Below are 22,774 nucleotides of genomic sequence, written 5' to 3' on the forward strand. Positions count from 1 at the left end.
GTTCTAATGGGCCCCTCACCATGGTTTCTATTCTCCTTAGCGATTGGTCAAAATGAACATGCCCATCGCCGATGACAATACGGTGCACTTCACGTCCACGCTGATGGCTCTCATCCGCACCGCTCTGGAGATCAAACTGGCATCTGGTCAGTGACCTCTGACCTAATCCCCTTACACACATACACACTCCAACCACAATAATAGGATAGGAAAAAGGGAAATTCAAATCAATGTAAAACATTGATAGAATAAAAAGTTGTTAGAAATATTATTGAAAAAATGTGGTATATTTTTATGTAAAGAAATAAAGAATAATATGTAATCATTAAAAAGATCCTAAAAACCTGTCCTGCTAGGTCTGATGGGTAGGGGTGAGACCAATGAACTAGAATGAATACAAAGGAGTCCCCATTCAAGTCAAAATGAATTGCATCTGTGTTTACCAGTCAAATTGCCATGGTCAGAGGTTCCAAGTCTGTTAGTGTTTGCTGATTGATAAGTGTGGATGGACTTGATGTGACATATGAGTGTGTCTCTCCTCAGGGGTGCTGGCTCAGCGCCTGTGTGATGCTGATCTGAGGAAGGAGATCTCCAGAGTCTGGCCTAACCTGCCTCAGAAGACTGTTGACCTGCTGGTCACACCATATAAAAGTAGGCGACACTGGTGTGTGTGTGTGTGTGTGTGTGTGTGTGTGTGTGTGTGTGTGTGTGTGTGTGTGTGTGTGTGTGTGTGTGTGTGTGTGTGTGTGTGTGTGTGTGTGTGTGTGTGTGTGTGTGTGTGTGTGTGTGTGTGTGTGTGTGTCTTGGTGTCTATGTTTGTGTTAGAGAGCATGAAAGAGAAACTGAAATAGAGAGCCATAGAGAGACAGAAGAGAAAGAGCTACTGAGCTTCACCAAAGCCCAGTCATCCCTTGAGTGAGTGTGTAGTCTCAACTGTTTTCTCGTTCTGCTCTTTCTACTGCTCTTCAGTTTACTCTGTGTATGAGGCAGCTATATTTACACACACACACAGAACATGACTACACTATAATCTTCTTCTTTCTGTCTGCTCTTCCAATGCCATCTAGTGGTTGTGGAGAGAAGACGACTCGTGCTTCAGCTTTTCTCCACTGACTTTCTCTCTTCATTTTTCCTTCCTTCTTCACTCCTTTCAGTTGATGAGTTCAATGAGCTCATATGCCCCTTTGCGGTTGTAAACCGAGAGCTGACAGTGGGGAAGGTCTATGCTGCCCTCATGATCTTTGACTACTACAAGCAGAACCGGGCCAAGAGGCTGGAACAGCAACTGGGACTTGACTTCACAGGGACAATTAAGGTAGTATATGGCCACAACATAGAGTTGGAAAGAGGACTCAACTTTGCCATAATTGCTTCTGAGACAGCATGGGCTGCGCCATTGAGGGCTATCTCCATACACAAATGATCAACGCGTTATAGGCTCCACATCCATTGAATTTGTCACTACCTCTACTTGATTCTAGTGAGAAAAGCCGATGGGAGGTCCCGATGACTAGAAATCTCTCTGTCTCCTGCAGAATAAAAAGGGTGCAGCCTTCTTCCGCCCCATGATGCCCATGACCCATATGCAGGAGGAGACGCCAATCACCACTGCCAAGCCCCCGCCCCCCTCACAACCTGAACCAGAGCCTCAACCAGAGCCCCCGCCCGTCACCACCTCTCTAACCAATGGTGACACAGTGTGAGTGCCCGCCCATATGTTTTTCTTAGCAGATATACAGTCTTTGTATAGATACACTAGTCAATAGAAATGTATAGATACATGGCATATACACTACTGCACGCAAGGAAGGAAACAGGTAGACGTAGTAGTGATCAATGTGAAGTGCTTATCAGAGTCGTTGGCTTTCATACTTTTCGAAATCTCAGCGTGGCTCAACCAATTTCTCCAACTGTCACCACATTTAAATGAACGCGTTGGTTGGGAGTTTTGGGGAGGTGGACGCTCAGGCTGTGCGACCTCTGCGGCTGGTGGTCGCAGAGCCGGATAGATATCTCACAATGTTTGTGTGTGTTTTGCGTGTGTGACCTCAGACCAAGCCCTAGAAGTGCCATAAAAGAGTCCATATCAGGAGATCAGCTGTCTCAGGAGGGCCAGCGGTCCAGCACTAGCAGTCGGACTGTACAGCGGGGCCAGTCAGAGGACGTGCCCTACTCCATCAAACCTCAGGTACTTAGTACATATATAATACCAAAGATAGGAATTATGCAAGAAACCATCGTACCATAGTTCACTGTTAAACCTCTGGTACCCACAACTAGTGGTTGCAAATTCTGGTAACTTTTCTGAAATTCCAAGGTTTTCCAGAAGTCTTGTTTGGGAAAATTCCTGGTATCAGGAGGGAATAAGCAGGAAATCCTAAAATCTTCAGACCGGGATTTCTGGAGAAGCTGGGAATTTTGGGAAATGTGCTGTTTTGCAACCCAACATACAATTTACCAAAGATGTGAATTACGCAAGCAGCTACCGCGCCATCATTCACTCAACTCAACTATATGCATACGGTGTGTTGTTTCAGGAACCAGTGGAGATGAGGCAGGTGGAGAACGGTGCTGATTTAGAGGGCTACTTTTGTCTGGAGGGCCATGGCAGAGCAGCCTCCATGCCTAGACTGGACTCCCAGTACTATGTAAGTCCTCCTTCACTCACTTCCTTACTGTACCCCTGTACTCTCTCACATAGGACCCCACCAGAACCCCGCCAGGGCTGCCAACGTGGTGCCTGCTCAAATCAAACAGCATTAACTCTACAATTAGGGCGACGTCAACATGCTAGTAAACATCACATGAGATTTGATATCTATGGTACGACACAGTTTTTACTAGTAAACTTGACCGTATTCAATAATACTTGTTCATGTAGTTGGTAGTAGTTTGTGATGATATTATTGAGACACAGAGAGGAAGTGAGTGGGGAAAGTAGTTGAAGTGAAAGAGAACATATAGAGAAAGACCGAGTGGAAGAAAGACTGAATATAAAGGCAGGTAGCTAGAAATGGATTGAGTTAGCCACAGGCTAACTCAAGCAAAGACGCTGTCTGTCAGTGCACATCAAGTCATCCTGCTGACCTTGTGTGCATCCCAAATGTCACCCTTTTCCATATACAGTGTACCACTTTTGACAAGGACTTTTGGTATGTAGATCTTATGTGACATCTCGTCATTTTTCCCTCAACAAATCTGAATGTACAGTCATGTCCCCAGCAGTACAGTGACTACACTGTACCTTTTACACTACCGTCATTTAGCAGACATCTTATTCAGAGCTACTTACAGTAGTGAGCGCATCCATTTTGGTATTGGTCCCACGTGGGAGTCAAACCCACAACCTGACGTTGCAAGTGCCATAATCTACCAACTGAGCCACATGGGAGAATATTGTCTTCTTAACTGTCTGTCTTAACGCAGAGTATTTTTTGAATACTACACAATATAAAATATTCATGTTTTTAACAACTGTTGATAATGGCCACATTGTGTAATATACTTTACTGATGTACCGTATATACTTAATAATGTAATATGCAAATCTCTCTCCCCCCAAAAAGTTCAGGTGGAGAAGTGTGTGGGAAACTGCTTAAACCTTATTACGAATATGCTCCATCTTCACTATGCTTTCCTGTTTATAAGTATTGAAAACCATTTCCACGTATTTATTGTTATTCTTTTGACCCATTTGTCTGTTTTCACGTTTCACACTAGACTTTTTGTCGACCTCCATTATGGTTATAGTCAAGGCTTTAAAGTTTTTTTGTCTGACATTTATTTTGTACCTGTCTTTCATTTTTGTCATGTTTTCTTCCCTGCTCTTGTGGTGAATGGAGTCCAGGTTTCTTTCCTCTTGAAGGCCTTTTCCGAACCCTCTTTTCCAGCTGTGTGATTGGTTTACGTGTCTAACCATTTGAATCCTGTCTGTCTCGCTTTGCTCTCTGTCGGTCTTTCCTTCTCTCAATCCACTCCCATCCTCTCTTCCCTTTCTCCTCCCTCCTCTCTCCTATTTCTCTACTCCTCTTGATGCCCATGGCTAATGTTGTACCCACCTCCTTCCTGTGTGTGCTGTCTGATAGCGGAACCACCCTCGCCACCTACCTGGGACCTACCTGGCAGTATGTACACCTGTTCCGCCTCTCTCTCTCTCTCTCTCTTCTCTCTCTTTCTCTCTCTTTATCTCTCTCTCTCAGTGCATGCTGGGAGTGTTTTGTAGTTGAGAGGCATTGTGGAGGGCTCTATCCTTCCTTATACTCTTGATTCTTTCCTTGGTATTTTCCTTCAATGTTAATTTTCTATGGTGGAGTTAACCCACTGTTAGTTTAGCGGTACACACTGTTATTTTTTCCAAAGTTAGGGAGGAAGATGACAGAGTTTTAGTTTCCTGGGGTTTTGAGCGCTGTGGTGTGCTCGATGGCTTCGCAGCCTAGCGCAGAGGAGACGCTGTCGTTACGACATGGATTCAGGTCAAATCAAATCAAATGTTATTGGTCACATACACATGGTTAACAGATGTTAATGCAAGTGTAGTGAAATGCTTGTGCTTCTAGTTCCGACCATGCAGTAACATCTAACAAGTATTCTAATAATTTCACAACAACTACCTTACAAGTGTAAAGGAATGAATAAGAATATATACATGTACATATATTGATGAGCGTATACTGACGCTTAGCTTGTTTGTTTGCCTTGCGGAGGGAATAGCTACACTGTATTCAGTCATGTTTCCGGTCACCTTGCCATGATTAAAAGCAGTGGTTTGCGCTTTCAGTTTTGCGCGAATGCTGCCATCAATCCACGGTTTCTGGTTTGGGAAGGTTTTAATAGTCACCGTTGTCGTCTCTTTGGCTATGCCGGATTAAGTGATATGACATGCTATTCTATAAAATCCTTTCTCTGTAATTAATTGATTGAGCTAATCATGTAAATGTAATTAACTAGAGAGTCGGGCACCACGAAAGAAAATGTATAGAGCAGTTATCTTCCAAATAAACTCTTAAAGACCTAGTAATATTTTACATCAATAGCAATCAATATTAATCGTCACCTTATTTCAGTCACATCTGAAAGTTGTAAATTCTTGGTTATCTTCACGAACCCTGGCTAATAAGTTGAATCAGCAATTCAAAATTGGGTTTAATTATTTATTTACTAAATACCTAACTAATCACACAGAATTACGTATTCACAGAATTAATCATAACTTGATTACAAATGATGTCATAAAGGAAAACGTCCCTAGCGGACGGAACAGATATGACAGCTGGTTACACAAAGAAAAGGGGGTTGGGTTTGAGTGAAAGAGCGGGAAGACTGAAGAACAAAGGGAGAAGCTGTGTCTCTATCGGGCCGTATTCAGCTACTCTATCGTAAATACAGAATCTTATACATTCTAAATTACCGTCCATTTGGTAAATAAATATTTACTCTGAGCTGCGCTTCAATAGGTTGGTGGTAGATGGAAGGCCTTGTTGCCCAACAAAGTCCTTTGAAGAGTGTCTCTGGTGGTGAACGGGATACATTGTAGTATCGTCTTTGTGTGGTAGACGGGATACTCTGTCTGTCCTCTCCTAGCCCACGTTTACAGCGGCCGCTGCTAACCCAATGGCTAGGAGGTATCACTTCTGTAGCGAATAAGAGATCAAAGTTCATACCATTCGCAACCAAAGCTCATGCTGAGGTGGGCTTCGTTCTGTAGTTAATCCTTCTGACATCAGACTGTTATCCTAATGTACCCGGAACAGGAGGTTACATTTTTGCCAAGGGCTTATATAGTGGAGAGAGAGAAGGGTGTGTTTCATAGTTTATAACACATGTCTCTTCACAGGGGCGGGCCACTGATTGAGCAGAGCCCTAACCTTATGAAAACCCAAATCTCTAATTTGGAAGCTAAAATTACATTTAATCTTTTCACAAATCATTTTATATTTATACATTTGAATTGCACAACAATTCCATGTGAATCTGATAACTATAATGTGTAGACTTTCCGAGATACAGTTTAGGTCGTCCTGTCATCAGTCATAATGTCTCAGATGACAACCGAACTGACATCATATTCATTAAGTACCAGTGAGGCATGGGGAGGGACGCGTGGTTTGCCAGCACAGATAGTCTACGGTGCTTTGAGTGTGGGGATTTGGGGAATAAGAGCTTTGCGTGCCCACATAAAGGCTGTAGACAAGGTGAGGGTACAAGCACCAATGGGGGAAATTGAGGTCAATGTGCAGGGGGCCATGAGACACAGGCAGCATCCTATTGGAAGTTTAATGTAAAGCTCTTACAAGATGCAACTTTTTGCTCAGGTTTCCAGACTTTTTGGGAAAGGTGGGGGCAGCGAAGAGAGGAGTATGAGTCTCTGAGTCAATGGTGGGATGTGGGAACAGTCTAAATTCTGCTTTTCTGTCAACGGTATACAGCTCTTTAATCCTCAGAGGCTAGGAGAGTATTGGGGCAACTCAAGCGAAGTATCAGTGAAGTGGAGGTTGAGCTCATGGGGCAAGGTAATGTAGGCCTCCAGGCTAATTTAGCTGAATTACGTAGAGACCTGGGCAGTTTTTTCCAGGTTAAAGCAAAGGGAGCATTTGTAAGAGCTAGGTTCTCCATGCTCAAGGAGATGCTCTGAGCTCCTTCTTTTGTTTGGAAAGACAGAGCCATGAAGCCAAGGGTATGCATTGTTTGCGGCTGTCAGATGGGTGGGTGACCTCTGTGGTGGGGGAGATTGCGGAATGTGGAGTTTTATACTGACTGGTATAGGGCAGAACTGTGTGATCCTATGTGCTCAAGTTTTGTTTGCAGAACTCCCTAAGCTCTCTCTGGCACAGAGGGATGAAATTGACATTCCCCTGTTGTCCCATGAACTGGCAGAGGCCGTAACCCAGATGTCCCCCAGCCGTACACCAGGGGTCGATGGACTCCCAGTGGAGTTTAATAAAAAATTTGGGGAAATAATTGGACCAGACTTCTTTTGCGTGTTGTGTGAATACGTCAGGGTAGGCACAGCTAGAACTGCGATGCAGTGCCTTAGACCACTGCGCCACTCGGGAGGTTCCTGGGGGAGGTCCAGGAGGCACTGTCTGAGCCGTTAAGGGGGGTGTTTGAGTGGCTAAAGGGGGGGGAGCCACCGATGTTTCCGCCACTGCAGGTGACAGCAGAGACTGGGGACTGGCAAGGGGTATGGAGGACTTGTTGGACTTTAACTCTCTGAGCCTGGGGGAGTTTGAGAGGGTGGGAGGTAAAGCCCTCTACAACCTCTGCATTATGGTGAGGAAAATTAGGAGCCTAACAGGAGTGAAGGCACATCAGTGGCAGGGGGTATGTGAGGCTCAGGGAAAGTTGGCTATTTGGCTAACAAGGAGGAACAGGGTCAGAGGTGGGGGGATAACAGACCCTTTACTATTATTTAATGGGAGGGTCTTTAAAATTATATAAAGTGTGGAGATGTTTCAGGAGATGGTGTGTCGGGGAGGCCATCTGTATAGCTGGGGAAGATGGGTTGGATATACGGTTGTAGAAGTGGTGAGGTTTTGGTTATTGTGATGTGTGATATTGTTTTGAATCGTGGGGTAGAGGACAAGGTGAGTATGCAGCATACAGGATATTTGTTTTTTAAAGGGGGTGTGGGGGGTGGTGGTGGTGGTTGTGAGGTTTTAATGAAATGAGGATGTATCATTAAAGAAATACAAAAAGTCAAGTCTCTCTCTCTCTCGCTCTCTCTCTCTCTCTCTCTCTGTTATACCTCTTTCCTTTTCTCTCTCATCCCTCTCTTTCCATCTCTATGTTGGCCTCTATGTGCTCCCTCCATTCCAGTGGGGAGTTCACATACTCTCACCATCAGTTTAACACTCTTTAGACATTAGCTAAAGCCCATATTGGTGTGAGTGGTCAAGATCCATGTCACCTAAAGTATAATTATTGTTGAGTGTTTTAGTACTTCACCTCACATAAATCCATGGGACACCAAACACTCTTTTTTTGCTTTCTTGCCATGAAGTGACGTGACATGACCATTGTGACCATTGTATGTTTGTGTGTCGTTTCAGTGGGTGGTTTGTTAATGTTTTAATGTAGGCACTGAGAGCACTGCTATTTTCCTACGTTGACATAACTGTACTGTTCTCTCTTTATTTCCATGTGTTGTTGTCGTGGTTGTTGTGGTTTTTGTTGTACAAACCACTGACTGTAGCTACTGGTCGGGACTGATAGAAACTCTTAGAACAAGCTCAACGGAGCGTATACCTCGAGAATGAATTTGGTTATGATCTACAATATCACTTCATTGATTTACCTTTTCAACAATGAATTAAAAACTAAACTTGAAAAGGACGGTTTATATGGGGAATACACGTATGCCGTTTCCAGGAGACTGCTCTCGGCATTATGGGACAACTGTGGCAGGGTGTCATCCAGGCTGTTACCACCAGAGGGAGGAATAACGTAGCTAGTGTTCCAGCCTGTCATTTCACTTACTTTATTTGCCTCCAGTCTTAAACTTCTCAATGTTCTATTTTGCCATGTTAATTTCACTGCGGCATCAGGCTTTTTCCAAACACAGACAACTCAGCACCTGTCAAGGTGGGAAATATTTAAAGGGAAACGTCAACACCCTGCTTATTCTTAGTTCACTAGCAGTGTCTCCTGCTGGTTTACGACAAGTTTTAACAACTCGGGCCAAACATTCCGTACATCCAACCCCAAATCGAACATTAGCTCTTGCCCCCTATGCACCTGTGTGTATAAAAAAAAATGATAGATTTAGACAGCATGGTAAATATGGTATGGTGCCAGTATGTTGCCATGCCAAAGGCTAGCTCTTGACCAGATCATTGCATGCAGCATGCTGACACTGAGCCTTCCTACAATGTCAGCAAGCCGCACATAAAAGCTGGCCAGAGGCAAGGTAGAGTCATTACCATATCATTACCATATTGATTATACCATAGGGATGTGGGCAAATGGGTTGATTTGGGATTGGGCGGTGGTATGCCAATCATTAGTGATGTATTCAAGATTAACTGTAGTGAGTATTGAAATCGCTCAGTGTTTCAGTCAGAAATGTCTCCTCAACATTTGTGTCTGAAGAGGTTGAACGTCAGTCTCAAGCCCAGAGATTGGTGTCCACTGGTCTGTTGTACCTCCTCGTCTGTACTGTGTCTACTGTCTAGTGAACAGTTTGGTGCTTGATGCTCCAGTCCAGTGGTTGTGCTGTATTTTAGAATACTCTAATGCTACACTTCTATGGTAGCTAGCCCTCCATCTTGTATTCCTCCACTCACCGTTTTTCGTCTTTGCTCGCTCCTCCCAGCCTATCCCTGACATCAGTCCTATCAGGCGGTCGGCATCCACGTTGGCTTCCCAGCGCCCCCAGGAGGTGAGTCTGAGGGACTACACCCTGGAGACGCCTAGCCAAGCCCAGGCCCTGTCTTCCTCAGCCCCAGGCCAGGCCCAAGACAGGCCCTACCACCATCACCACCACCACCGCTGTCACAGACGCAGGGACAAGGACAGGGACAAGAAGCAGAAGTCACTCGACAGGGCATCCAGCGTGCAGCCTTCTAGTATAGCAGGTGAGATGACACACCATACATGCATGTTCAGACACACACATTAGCAATGCACAAGCCCCGCCCACCTCAGAATTCCCTCTCTCCAGCCATTACTTCCCTGTTTTTGTGGGGTGAAAATTCACTTGTCACGTAATTGTTGCTGAATTGATTTATTTCCTACTCTTGCTTGTACAAAGCATATTTTCCCGCAAACATCTGTTATGGCCGCTCAAACACATGCTGGTCCCCTTCAAAATGTCAACAATGGCACATGTTGTTTCTGATCGGCATCATTTACAATGCCGACCCTTGGACGGGATAAAACGCACAAAGACAATATTTATACCGCAAGACGGGAGAAAGGTGGGTGTTCCTTTTTTGTATAGTTTTAAAAAGTTAAGAGTTCATTCATTTGAAATGTTCACAAAGTAATTCGCCTGCAAAGGAAGCCACTCCCAAAAAGGAACTGGCCAAATCTCATAAATAGTAGTATTTGTGTGTGCATTGATAAATTCCAACTAAAGTTGACTATGCAAAAGGGTAATTTATATTCAAGTGTATATGCAAATTATACATAATCAAACATTATTATTCTATCAATATAATAACAAAACACCTAAATAAGCCATATGAGGCTTACAGATGTTAGCATGGGTCCTTTCATGACATAAAGTTGAAAAGTAAATTCCCACCAAAACTGGTGGATTTCATATGTTTTTGTCTGTCATTAAATCAGTCAATATTTAATTCATTTTTATTCATTGAGTATCTCACTCCATTATGCAGCTATTACATGTATCACAATTGTATTTTTGACCTTTTATAAATACACTTGGAAGACCGTTGCTTTGCTAGTGTCAATCATAGCTTACACACACACACACACACACACACACACACACACACACACACACACACACACACACACACACACACACACACACACACACATATGCATTCACATGTTCACATGCATACTTCCGCTCATGCAGCAACATACACAGACTGAAAGACACCTCACTGTGGAACCCATATAGCATATGATGAACTATGAATTCATACAGAAATAGAGTAAGGAAACATTTCATTCTCAGAGGCAGAGAGATCTAGAGAGTTGGCTCTTGTTCCAAATCGCTTGGACGCTTTTGCATAGTAGCAGAAATTCCGTATCGGATTAAGGGCCTGTGATCGGGTTATGAAGGAAAGAGGTTTCTGTTGTGTTTAATAAAAAGCTTGAGCCAGGGATTTTGCGTGTCAAGCTTTCCATCTGACTAACAAAGAGACTTATGAGTTCCCCGAGGAAAATTTGCTTTGTGGGGATTAGATTTTTTAAAGTTTGTATACGTCGTTTCCCTTTGTACTATAACCTCAAAAGCGGTAGTTATAAAATCGGCTAAGCTGCTCCAATAGTAGCTCCCCTTATGGGTGACGTGGCAGCCACTACGCACTGTACAACGATGTGAAATTAGCCAGTCTCATGTGCAGGCTAAAGCACCTTTTTTCTTCTAGTCGAGATTATCTCAGGCAGCCTGAGCCCCACAGAACAAGGAGGGGATTCAGCAGCCAAGAGTTTTGTTGGTTTAGTTAATTTTCTCCCATAGGTTAAATGTTGTCAGTACACACATGCACACACACCCATACTGACCTACTGTACCTCATACACACCCACACAGATACTGTATCATTCCACATGGCTCAGAATCCATGATGACACCCCTATGTCCCTGTTTGCTCTGTATGAGTTCATGTCTGACACACATGAGATGTGTCCCAAATGGTACATTATTCACCATAGGGCTCTGGGCCCTGGTCACACATAGTGCCCTATATAGGGAATAGGGTGCTAATTGGGACCTAGCCATGACCTCCATAAAGCAGGAACACGATCCTTGGAACTGTTGTGCTGACTGAGCATACTAGTGGTGCTGGTCAGTGTGTGTCTACTAGAGTTCAATGGGGGTATCCCGGTAATTGAGATTTACCAGGATTTACCGCCTAAAATCACTCCCTTTTCCGAGGATAAGTAACTGCTAGAAACTGGTAAATGATAATAAATGTTTTCTATGAACAGCATGGCATGAAATGGAACTGTTAAATTATATGCGCTGTCTAAATCGGGTTTCTCTACGGCCTCTGCATGTATGAATCATCAACGCTTAGGGTGGGGATAGACTGCCCATCTCAATATGGAGCGCAGGTCACAATGCATGTAGACCTACCATCTCATTATGGTAACTTGTTTTATTGTGATTGGTAGGCCTATATTTTCTGCAACATAATCTATGCTACAGTTATATAAAGACCGAATGCACGTCTAATTTACCCATCTCCATCTGGCTTTCGGGGCTCACCTTATTATAATTGTATTATTACATTTTTATTTTTTATGCTGATACAGATAACAGACGGAACTGGTAGAGGGAAGAACACACACGGATTCCCTACCAAATCAAACCCACCTCAACCCCTCCATGTTCAAACAGAGCCCCACCCCAAAACCAGACTTAAAGCAGGCATGATAGATTTTTTTATTTATTTTAAAGATATATATATTTTATATTGCAGCTGCAGAGTTTTAAAGCTGTGCACCCTGTGAGCACTCTCTGAGTCTTTCTCTCCATCAACTCCATTCAAATTGCATCCAAAAGAGATAATCCTGTTCTAGTTTGATATACAGTGCATTCGGAACCCTTCGTTTTTCCTACATTTTGTTACATTACAGCCTTATTCTAAAATGGATTAAATAAATAAAATCCTCATCAATCTGTACACAATACCCCATAATGACAAAGTGAAAACAGATTTTTAGAAATTCTTGCAAATGTATAAAAATACAATTTGAGACTCGAAATTGAGCTCAGGTGCATCCTGTTTCCATTGATCATCCTTGAGATGTTTCTACAACTCGATTGGAGCACGCCTGTGGCAAATTCAATTGATTGGACACTATTTGGATAGGCACACACTTGTCTCTCTATAAGGTCCCACAGCTGACAGTGCATGTCAGAGCAAAAACCAACCAATGAGGTCCAAGGAATTGTCTGTAGAGATCCGAGACAGGATTGTGTCGAGGCACAGACCTGGGGAAGGGTACCAAAACATTTCTACAGCATTAAAGGCCCCCAAGAACACAGTGGCCTCCATCATTCTTAAATGGAAGAAGTTTGGAACCACCAAGACTATTCTTAGAGCTGTCCGTCTGGCCAAACTGCGCAATCGGAGGAGAAGGGTCTTGGTCAGCATCATGCTGTGGGGATGTTTTTCAGAGGCAGGTACTGGGAGACTAGTCAGGATTGAGGGAAAGATAAATGGTGCAAAGTACAGAGAGATCCTTGATGAAAACTGGTCCAGAGCGCTCAGGACCTCAGACTGGGGTGAAGGTTTACCTTTCAACAGGACATATAAGCACACAGCCAAGACAACTCAGGAGAGGCTTCAGGACAAGTCTCTGAATGTCCTTGAGTGGCCCAGCCAGAGCCCGGACTTGAACCCAATCGAAAATCTCTGGAGAGACCTGAAAATGCTCCCCATCCAACCTGACAGAGCTTGAGATGATCTGCAGAGAAGAATGTGAGAAACTCCCCAAATACAGGGGTGCCAAGCTTGTAGCGTCATACCCAAGAAGACTCAAGGCTGTAATCGCTGCCAAAGGTGCTTCAACAAAGTACTGAGTAAAAGGTCTGAATACTTATGTAAATGTTATTTTTCATTTTTTAAATGTCAATACATTTGCAGAAATGTCTAAAAATCTGTTTTTGCTTTGACATTATTAGGGTTTGTGTGTAGATTGATGAGGAAAAAAAACAAACAATTTAATCAATTTTCGAATAATTTTTCTGAATGCACTGATGTCCTAGACTACCTCTTTCAGGTAATAAATTCAATGCAGTATTAGCTTTATTCTTAGCTAATAAATGATGGGTTGTGACTTTTTTTTTACTTTTCGAAGAGGGGCGCAAGCATTTTTTTGCTGAATTGTAAATACAGCAGCCAATAGAATTCACAGGAAGTGTGAAGGAAGAGCGAATGCACGGTAGGCTATAGCAGTTATTTATTCAGACCCAAAGCCATTCCATCTTCGTGAAGACAAGTGAAAGCCTCCTGCGTCTAATTCTAGTCCTATACTAGTCAAGGATGTCATTAGAATGATGAAATATAAGGAAAATGAAACTTATTTCATTTAACTGTTGAAAGCGAGCAAGGAATGAACCAAAAGAGAAAGAGGTAGGCGAATAACATATTATGTAAGGTGTAAATATACTGTAAATGCATGAGCATACTAATTATACAAATAGGCCCTGTTATATTTCAAAATCAAATTCGCTAGCAAGTACTTGTAACTCTGTCGGCCGCTTGTGCTGCTCCAGAGTCATGTTCTATCCCTGCTTTATCATGGTTTGACCGGTGTGTGTAATTCCTGTCACACATAAAACAGTATAATAAAACACAGAACAGTAATACAGTTCACGCTCAAAAATATCATTTATTTTCCCAAGAGAGCATATAGCGAGCTACATCTATGAGATTTTATGTGTTTCTGTCGTGCATAATGTGCAGTATAATATACTATATGCAGTATACAGTAGCAGTAGTAGTATATTATATGTACTGGATAATGGCACATTCGTTTGGGCCTGAGCTCAATAAATGTCTTAAATGTAGGGCTCATATAATGTATTTAATGTATGGCTCATCAGGCTCAGGTAGCATCAGGCTTTTATCAAATCTCTAATCAAATCCAGACATAGCCCTTTTAATGTGCTTTATAATGCTTTTGAATGACAAGTTGGGTTTTGGCGTAAAATACTGTGTTCCCAGGATAGGAAAGTGAATTATTCTCGGGATGGAACATTTGTAAAATACTGGGAATATATGAAACCCTAGTGTCCGCTGGTGGCCACACAGAGATCATCTGCAATAGACATCAGGCCGTATTCATGGTCTGGTGGAGCGCGTTGGTGTCGTGGGCGCAGGGTGTTTTTTGTGTTGGCATTGAAGGGCAGCAGCAGCTGGGCTTTATTGGTGCAGATAAAAGGCCCCAGTGGAGAGGCCCAGTCAGTGGGATTTATGGACACCTCTTGGCAGGGCAACAGAAAACCCAGAGAGGAGACAGAGAGAGGGTGAGGGAGAGATGGAAGGAGGGAGAGCAATAGACAGAGGGAGGATGAGAAAGAGTTATATTCCTCTGGGCCAGACACACTAGGGTAGGGCTCTGACACATTAAGAATGAAAAACAGCCACTTAAAGCTGTTTTGTTCTGTCATTGTGGTTTTCATCAGAGCATAGAATTTTGGAAGAAAATTGAAAGATCAACAAAAATCACTTCCTGATGTTTTAGCGTTATGCATTTTTATTTGGTCTGAGGGATGCACACCCACATGCACATATATACTCCACGAGTGTAGTTTACTTCAGTCCCTAATCTTGTGTCTGTGTGTGTCGGCCTCAGGTTTGCCTGCTGATCCTGCCGTGGAGGGCTTGTCCATGGAGCGGGCGAGGGAGCGTGACCGAGGCAGGCCTCAGGAGAGGAGGCATCACTCTGCTGCCGGGGAGAAGCAGCGCTACTACTCCTGTGAGCGCTACGGAGGCAGGGAGCACTACCACACCAAGTCAGCCGGACCGAGCCGCTCCACCTCCCCTGGAGAGACCCATGACCTAGGCCTCTTCAAGCAGGTGAGTGGACCTGGAGCTTGTGGTTTTAGGGTGGGATGATAGTGCTGCTTCAGGGTGAGATGATTCAGGTTAGAGTGGCCAGTATGCCGTCCATCCCTGCCTCTCAACCACTCTCTTTGTTTGCTGTCTCTTGCAGAGTATCGGCATGGCTAAAGGCAGCCAAGTGGTCTTAACTTCAGCGTTCAGCACGCCCTGCCGTGGGCGCAGACAGCTCCCCCAGACCCCCCTCACCCCTCGCCCCGCTGTGGCCTACAAGACCGCCAACTCCTCACCTGTGCAGTTTGGTGCCACGGGGCACAAGTCCAGTCTCAGCCGGGGCCTCTCGGAGCATAGCGCCCTGCTGGAGTCACCCGCCATGCCCGTCACCCGCATCGGCTCAGACCCCAACCTGAGCCCCCAGTCGCGGGGTGCCCCTCCACGCAGCCTCCCTGAGGAGCCTGATGACTTCCAGGACACTGTGAGCACCCATGGAGGGGGAGGTGGACGCTCCCCCAGGACCTCTGCCTCAGCTTCCCATGGGGCTACTGAGCCTTCTTCTGCACCTGCCCCACAGGGCCGGGCTGGGGTCCCAAACGGGTACCACTTCACTCTGGGGGTCAACGCCGGTTCGAGTTCCAGCACCAGAGGAACTGGGAGCTTCCGGGAGAAGGAAGAGGATGACTGGTGTTAGCGTAGCTTACATCCCCCTTCACATGTCTGAAAGCGTTTTAGCTTGAACGTTGATGAACTCGCTCATCTTTTGTACAGATTACAGTACAGTGTTGATAATGTATAATATATGCCATTTAGCAGACACTTTTAGCCAAAGCAACTTACAGTCATGCGTGCATACATTGTATGTATGGGTGGTCCCAGGACTCAAACCCACGACCCTGGCATTGCAAGCACCATGCTCTACCAACTGAGCTACAGAGGGCCACATGTCAGTTGATGTCAGTTCCTGCGTGCTCATAGGTGGCCAATGGAGACAGGTATATTCCAAGATGTGTTAAACATACAGAAAGTACTCTGAAAAGGAAAACCATTCTTAGGGATGTTTTCTCTTTTCTTGGCAAATGGCACTAAAGGACGAAGGACACCTGATATTACATTTTATCAATTCCATTCTTTCACTGAAATGAAAGCTTTGATGGTGTGCAGAGCACATGTGAAATCCCTGTGAATATTTAAAGCGCTGGTCAGTCAAATAGTTTTAATAGATGAAAAAAAAGCCTAAATGTCTTCCTACGGTCTTTGGAGGAAAACAACTAAGACTGTGAACTGTGTTTCTCTACAGCATTGACCAGATAAAAGCCTTTCTGTCCCCCTCTGTCCAGATCTAAAATGGGACTACGTTCTATTGCTGGCTAAAGGACAAAACACACCGTGCCTACGAACGGTTAAAAGCAGCAGGTGGCTGTCCTGTCGCCAGAATAACGGGCGCCATTTTCTATTAATTTCTACACGATGAATCGCCCCTGCTAGTTGACACCCAGCTGGTGATCTACTGTGCATGGGCCGACGTTCGTTATGGTGTGTCTTGTCCTGTAGTGTGTCTGCTGGCACTGGAAGTAATATGAGTAGAACCAGGAGGAACAAGTGATGATAATGATGCACTACCACCCAATCCCTTCCCTCTCTGCAGAAAATCCTTTAGTATCTCTTTAACTCTTTCTACACAAGAGCGTCGTTAGACTCCTGTTGGTACACTCTTAGAAAAAAAGTTTCCAAAAGGATTTTTCGGCCCTTAGGAGAACCCTTTTAGGTTCCATGTTGAACTCTCTGTGAAAAGGGTTCTATATGGAACCCAAAAGGCTTCTACCTGAAATCAAAAGGGTTCTACCTGGAACCAAAAAGGGTTCTCCTATGGGGACAGACGTATAAATAGATAGCACATTGTTTTCTAAGAGTGTATTACCAGAGTCATATATAGAGAGTTGGGCCAATGCACTTTTTGTCTGAATGTTCAGAGACCGCCACTTTCTCCTCCATAGCCGTTGCTAATTGATAATTGGCGTTGTGCAGACTTGGATACACATCATTCCAAATGCTAATCAATAGAAATGTATGTTAAATTCGCTGCTCTGTTTTGCTTGTTTACAGCGGGTAATTTCTTAGGGAACTGTCATAGGCGCTCTCGTATTGTTACATCACCAACATTTCAAGAATAAAGTTTTATATGGGTTCTAACATGGCGGCTGTTCTAAAACCTGGCCTAATTCTCTCTTTCTATAACTCTGGGTATTACAGTAAGATGCATTATGGAGAGTATATGGTTAGGTAGGTATAGTATCGCTGCTGTTTTCCCGTGTCACCTATGACATATTGAACTATTTCTGAACAACAACAAAAAACACAAAACACAGAAGGACCGAAGATTCTAATTGATTTTTTTATGGAATTATAACATTAAATGGAATATCTTTTCATGATGTTCATTTTTTTGTAAGTTGTACCTAGTGCAAATGATATGAGTGTGGTTGGGTAGGTCAACTCTTTCTAATGTACTGCTCTAGTGGCTGAATACCAAGTGCCTATCATTAAATATATGTTATTATAGTTATAATGCAGCCTGACTTTTGTGATTTATCAACACTGGAGAGGGGAGGATGGAACGTATGATATAGGGTTTACGGTATATGAGGTATACATAGTCACTGTTATGCATATGAGTAAAACTGTATATAGTTGTAAATCAAAGAGAGGTTTACTGAATTCAAGGAATACAGTAACAAGGCCTTTTCTTTGAACCTCCAATGAGGAAAAGAATGCATCAACACATTTTGTTTGTAATGATTATGTAAAATAGAGTTATAAGTAGGTCAGAACTACAGATCTAAAGCAAGCAATGTAATGCATGCCAGGGTTTTGAACTTGTCGAAGTTGTGTTTACTTTTGCTTAAGGGTGTATACAGAGCTTTTGCCTTTCTCTTCCAAAAATATACAGTACTGCCAGAGTTAGATGGAAGGCAAAGTGGTTCCAAGGGGAAAAAGTGCCATTTGTGATTCCCTCCAACTAGGAAAGTTTCACTTTACGCGTTCTTATCGATTGAAACAATATATTCAAGTATCATGTCTATAAACACTTGCCTCATATCTCTCATATATGAAGAGAAGTAGATTACATGTACAGTATGCTTATGAATTCTGCCACTTTTGCCCATATCTCATGGGTTTGTTTTCTTCCAAATATATTTATCCTGAAGGCAGGGTCGTGTGAAGGCCTTCACTATCTGATACATAGCCTACAACTTTGTGTCTTCGCAGGTTGCGTTGACAGTTGACTCTTTCAAGTAGGGCTATGCAACAAGATGACACTTTTGGACTAACTCTCACTTGCCCTGTAACTTTACCCTCTGGGTTCTCCAGATTCAGGCTTTAGCACGATTGTGACCAAATTTGACTTAGGATATATTTACAAAGAGTTGTAAAAATGCAAATGTAGTATATAATGTACATTGAAAATGCATTGACAAAGGCACAATTATTAACAATTGAATTATGTCAAACAGGACATTTTGAGTTCAGCAAGTCTATTGCATGTAGCCTGATACAACCACCCAGATGTAAACATGTGTTTGTTTTTATTGTACGGAGTCAGAAATCACATTTATTTTGATCTATTTTGTTTTCTAGCGTCAGATGTATTGCGCAATCTATTTGATGGATCGTCAAAAGGTGAAGTACTAGACTTTGAATCGAAGACTTTACATTTGAACATGGCTATTTATAGGGGAAGGTACAGTAGCATTGTAGATTGCAAGACTCTTCCTTGGCCTCTAAAAGCCACTTTATGGTGCCCTAGTTGAGGAGAAAGCAGTGTGCACCCCTAGATCTGTGAACAGATCCTTTATTTTTTTCAACCTCACCCACCCCACCCCAACCCCCCGTTAATTAGAGTGCCAATTTTAAAACCACACCAGTTTGTCTCTGCATACCTCATCCAGATTTCCTGTGGCTATATTCCCTGGACATGTCATGTTTGCATGTTATGAAAAGTATGTGCATGTGCAAAACAATGTATACTTTTTTTTATACAATCTATTCACTGGTTGTATTTTCTGAAGATCTTTAAATCATATGTTTTTGTTTCTGGAAAGACAAAAGAGCTTAAATATCAACATTTAAACAGAAGTATTGAACTATATTTGAACCATATGTGTGGTTTAGTGAAGAAGGATTATTTTCCGAGGTTCTGGAGCAACTGGGTCCTTCACTGTCGAATATGTTATATGACTGTCAATCCTACAGTCATTTATACCATTACATTTTGTATGAATTGAAGACCTTGAATAAAGATATACGAAAATGAATACAGATAATGAGTTGGTGTATTTCTTGGTAATACTCACCTGCTTTATGGTGATATGTTTTGTTGTGGATATCTTTATTGTAAGAGTGGCATTTAGGGGCTTGCTTTTCACTCAAATATACACTACCTTTCATTAGTTTGGGGTCACTTAGAAATGTCTTTGTTTTTGAAAGAAAAAAAGTATTTAGTCAGCCACCAATTGTGCAAGTTCTCCCACTTAAAAAGATGAGAGAGGCCTGTAATTTTCATCAAAGGTACACTTCAACTATGACAGACAAAATGAGAAAAGAAATTCCAGAAAATCACATTGTAGGATTTTTAATGAATTTATTTACAAATTATGGTGGAAAATAAGTATTTGGTCACCTACAAACAAGCAAGATTTCTGGCTCTCACAGACCTGTAACTTCTTCTTTAAGAGGCTCCTTTGGTCCTCCACTCGTTACCTGTATTAATGGCACCTGTTTGAACTTGTTATCAGTATAAAAGACACCTGTCCACAACCTCAAACAGTCACACTCCAAACTCCACTATGGCCAAGACCAAAGAGCTATCAAAGGACACCAGAAACAAAATTGTGGACCTGCACCAGGCTGAGAAGACTGAATCTGCAATAGGTAAGCAGCTTGGTTTGAAGAAATCAACTGTGGGAGCAATTTTTAGGAAATGGAAGACATACAAGGCCACTGATAATCTCCCTCGATCTGGGGCTCCACGCAAGATCTCACCCCGTGGGGTCAAAATGATCATTTGACCTCTGTCATTGCCAACAAAGGGTATATAACAAAGTATTGAGATAAACTTTTGTTATTGACCAAATACTTATTTTCCACCATAATTTGCAAATAAATAAATTAAAAATCCTACAGTGTGATTTTCTGGAGAAAAACAATTCTCATTTTGTCTGTCATAGTTGAAGTGTACCTATGATAAATTACAGGCCTCTCATCTTTTTAAGTGGGAGAACTTGCCCAATTGGTGGCTGACTAAATACTTTATTGCCCCACTGTAACTGGCCTTCTTTAGACTAGTTGAGTATTTTAGTATGCCTCATTTTTTTCCTTGAGCCCCCACACCAGACAATTTCTTTCCTCGAGGCCCCCACACTGAACAATTAATTTTGTTGAGGCCCCGTTATTATCCAGATAATAATCAACCACCCCCCCCCCCCAAAAAAAAAAAACGAAGTTAGACAGGCCCTCTGGGCTAAAAATGGACCAGCCCATGCCAGATGGCCAGTCTGCCCCTGACCGGTCCCCAATACAACTTGTTCTCCAATTTTATTTGAATATCCTGCCTGAAATACTTGCCTGGAGAGGGGAGCTGACTCCCACTAGCCTAGTCTGTCACATGCGTGATGCAGAGGTGTGCGGACCTTAGAGGGTTTCATTGGCTTGGATCGCGAGGGTGGGCGGGGAGCTGTGGTGTGTTTGCGCGCGAGCTCTTCTTGAATGAGAGAAGGTGGAGAGGTTGCCACAGATGCTTTTAGAGAGAGATATTCAAAACAATTCAGCTAGTGATATATTCATGAAATATACATATTTGTCTCAGAACTGAAGTGATTTTGCCTTCAGTGATTTATAAGTGAGAGGTTTTGAGTGAAAGGGAAACCTTTGACTTTACCAAAAATGCATATCACCGTTGGATGTTTCCGCCTCCCCATCCCATCAACCTGAGGACGCATTTATTTACCAGTAATACATTGTTCGACGTTAATTGATTTAAACAGTTTAGGACTTTCTGATATTGAAGGAAAATGTTGTTCTGGGTGGTGAAGTGGACATGTTGTCTACTAGTGCTCTTCAAAATCAGCGCTGCCTCTGTTGACGCTGGACGCACAGACTCTCCTGGCGAGTCAGGGTCGGGGATGCTACCAACAGGTGAGGAAGGACATGTGGTTTGCCGAAATAATGTGTGAATACATTTGATGAGTGAATGTATCTTTAAGCCTGGCCATATAGCTATGACGTCGATGTGCTTTTGTAATGTCCCTCGCAGTAGTGCTGCAAAGTCAACTTAGACTGTCTTCTAGCCAGCCTACTGTTTGCCATAATACATTGATTTCACAATTATTCAATTATTCAAGGAACGATATTGAGTGGACTCTACATTCTTGTCATATAACTTCTGGGCCTCATTGAGCCGCTAATGTTTAATTACATTTTTCTAAGGGGGAATAAGTACTTCTTCTTTATCTTATCTTCTTTGTCAGATTTGTCACATCACATTTGTATTCTTTCTGGGAACAATTATATTGAAGTAACCCCTAGTTATTTCACTCTGAATTATTTCTAAAATAATAATAATAATAGTACTCTTTTCTGAAACATCCCTTAACGTCATCTCATCAGCTATGTTTATGTGCCACCTCCAGCACAGCATGCTCTTTAGAGCCAGAGCAGATTTGAGCACACTCTGATAATGTGCCATAGTCATTAGCAAGATTAATTAACCCTCCTTGGACTGATTTCCTGGCTGTCCAGTTTGAACCTTATTAGGTTACATTCTGCATGGGAACTTCTTGCAGACAACTCCACTATCAGTTCTATTTATTAGCGTAAGCCAGGAGGCTGTCCAAAAAGAGTGCAATATAGAGTCTCTAATTGATCGTTGTCAACCATCCTCCCCCTGGTACCCAACCCCTTATCTCATCTTGTCTTTTGTGCCAGCTCTCTCTTGAAACGGGTGCTTAGCTTTAACCTCCATTTTAAGAGCTCTTGGCACATGGTGAAATCAAGACACTTGTCAACAGTCACAGCAATGAAGGGGGTTGACAACCTCCCTTGAAAACTCAACACAAAGCACAGTGAAGTAACTGCTTTCCAACACTCGTACAGTATGATGAGCTACACACTGTTTAAACATCACTGACAAATGAGGATTGCGTTCGAACACAGTTCAAAGTTGTCCGTCTCGACATTTTGGCCATATGCACACTGGCATAGCTTTGTGATACTGTAGCTCTTGAATTGCTCTCACAGGTATTACCATACGTCTAACGATGCCGTAAGGTCAGAGGATCTGAGTAGTACTGTGTTATCGGAGCACTCCCTGGGGATCAGAGCTCATCTCCAGCTGGGCTCCCGAAAGCTGTTGAAATATGCAACAATATCAGTGACAGTACTATCATTTTCAGTGACAGTACTATCAATATCAGTGACAGAACTATTTTCCAAATATACTATTATCACATTTCCTCAGATATCTTTAGGTCTGTTTTGTATTTGTATTTATTATAGATTCACGTTAGTTCCTGCCA

General features: G+C 42.8%; 1 pseudogene; it reads left to right on the top strand.

Annotated features, from left to right (window-relative positions):
- LOC139388086 (voltage-dependent N-type calcium channel subunit alpha-1B-like) overlaps positions 1 to 16,939 on the top strand; it is a 223,390-nt pseudogene extending 206,451 nt beyond the window's left edge.
- Positions 16,940 to 22,774: the final 5,835 nt, after the last annotated feature.

The sequence above is a fragment of the Oncorhynchus clarkii genome, chromosome 29 (genome assembly GCF_045791955.1).
Source record: "Oncorhynchus clarkii lewisi isolate Uvic-CL-2024 chromosome 29, UVic_Ocla_1.0, whole genome shotgun sequence".
Taxonomy (NCBI): domain Eukaryota; kingdom Metazoa; phylum Chordata; class Actinopteri; order Salmoniformes; family Salmonidae; genus Oncorhynchus; species Oncorhynchus clarkii.